Source organism: Lactuca sativa, chromosome 1, assembly GCF_002870075.4.
Source record: "Lactuca sativa cultivar Salinas chromosome 1, Lsat_Salinas_v11, whole genome shotgun sequence".
NCBI lineage: Eukaryota > Viridiplantae > Streptophyta > Magnoliopsida > Asterales > Asteraceae > Lactuca > Lactuca sativa.
Window position 1 is genome coordinate 7,025,017 of NC_056623.2, and position 2,437 is coordinate 7,027,453.

The following is a 2,437-nucleotide window of genomic DNA, read 5'->3' on the forward strand; positions in this document are numbered from 1 at the left end:
TCTTCCGCTTGGATAAGTCTAATAACTATATTTGCATATATGACTTCAGGAACCAACCGGCAATCGTAGCTATCAAAACTCTGTTGAACTATGAAGCGCCATTTTAGATAAGTGATCATATAATCCTCTGTTCTAGATATCAGCCGGACAAATACATGGAACAATGTCTTACTTATTGTCCAGCAGTTTGTTTCTTGATTCCCTATTTGTTTCACATAGAACTTAATTGAACACATCAACTCAGTTCTGACCGGGCCCGATATATAGGTCAATACAAAATCATCGAGGGGCCCATAAATCGCTTCTAATCCTCCAAGGACTAGAAGGAACAGATAAACTTCGACTCATATACTTGTTTCTACTACTTGTTGAATTATACACAAAGGCACGTTTTATAACATCAAGTTACTGATGCATTTTCGTGCAATCAATGCACAAAAAACTCATAGGCAACAACTCATATCTCTAGGTTTGAAGACTTATATGATATTACCATCTCACGATCACTCCAGATAAATTCCATGAAGTGATGCAAGTGATCGTGGGTTTATTCCAATACTTAGAACTTATGAGCACTCATGAATATTGTAGCAACCATTGCTATGGCTAAACACCTTTAGTCATCTACAAGCCCAATTCATGACAGTCATAATTGATGCCTACTTCTGACATATGACCGACTGTGGAAGTTTGAATACCTTAGTCATTCGGAAAGAATAACCTAGTTATTATGGAAGTCAAAAACATGCAAAGTGAAACACAAGAATAATTGAATCCAATATGGTCTCAACACTTATGAATATAAATAAAACACCTTTTATTCAGCACCATATTGATTACACATTATTTTGTTTCGATTTATCAACTTAACACTTGAATTAAAACAATAGTTGTCCCATGCTCCAAGCATGTACACTACGTTTTCTAAACAATAGTCATACCATACTCCAAGTATGAAAACTATGTTTGTTTATGATCCTTACTTTGTGAAGTAGATCAATTGGACATGATTCCAATGATGCTCATTTCACAATCCCAAATCCTTACCGTAAATGTAAGAATATCAAATTCTAGTCATTACTGTAATCTATTAGATTTTAAACTCATATGCATTGATCCTCTTGCAATGACTATGCACCAGAGTCATAAAGACCTGGAAACAGACATTACAAAGTATTCCAGTGGAGATCAATTCCATGGAAACAAAGTCTCACATTCAAAGTACATTCCTTTGAATATCCTTCTAACATAAAAGTTTCTAACTTTCTCATAGATTCTTAAAATCCAACTCCCAATATGGAAAACATTTCCATATTCCCATTTTGACTATCACTTCTGAACAAGAGCTAGCTCTTTTCAGAATATGTCAATATGGCCCTTTCTAAAATTTAACATCATACTTCCAACTATCCATGAGAAACCCATCTAAGGTAAACCTCAGATTGTTCTCGACAATTGCTTAATCATTTCAGTCATATTCGGTTCTATTCCTTTTTCCCTCTTAATGCTCTGGGCATTTTGAAAATTTAGAACGGATATATATTATAGCACATGTGATCGATTCTATACCCGAAGCATATGGGACTCGATTCATGATGTCTCACATAAAGACATGATACTAGATCAGTCTTTTGCTACAATATTTTTTTATTTGCCATGTTTTCAAAAATCGACTATGAAGAGGGATGCCGTAATCATAATCGAATTTTGAGAATGCAATATATATAGAATTCCCTTATGTTGAACCATTCCAACATAAAATTCATATATATATATATATATATATATATATATATATATATATATATATATATATATATATATATAATCTCCTCTTCCTTAATTATAACAAAACAACATTTTCCAAGCGAAACTTTTTGTTTTCTATAATTAACAATACTTATCATAATTGATTATGCTCCCACTGGCATAATAATTATTTAGCATAACAATTATGCTCCCATTAGCATTGACATATAATCAGAAATCGACTTTTGGAAACCAATACTTTATTGACTTTCATCACCAAAGTTCAGACTTCTGATACGCGATGCTTTGAGAAAACTTTATCTAAGCTTCTCAGACTCATAAACCTTTCCTTAGATAGATCACATGTGTGTCTAAACAATTATGAAAAGGGATACCGTAATCATAATGTTTAGACCTTTTTTCCATTTCTCACAAGTCCATGTTAGTGTGCTGGTTAACCACACACGCTCCATTAACGACTTTGAGAATGCAAATATCACAATTGCTATCTACTTAAAATCTACTTAGTGAAAGCGTTTCCTCACCATCATTTTCATGAATCGGAAAGAAACCTTATGACACTTAGATTTTAGGGTGTATGTGTTCCTATCCATGTGAATTTGTCAAAACCATAATCACAAGACAAGGTTAGTGACAAACTCAAACTCATATGAATTGAACTTGTTCA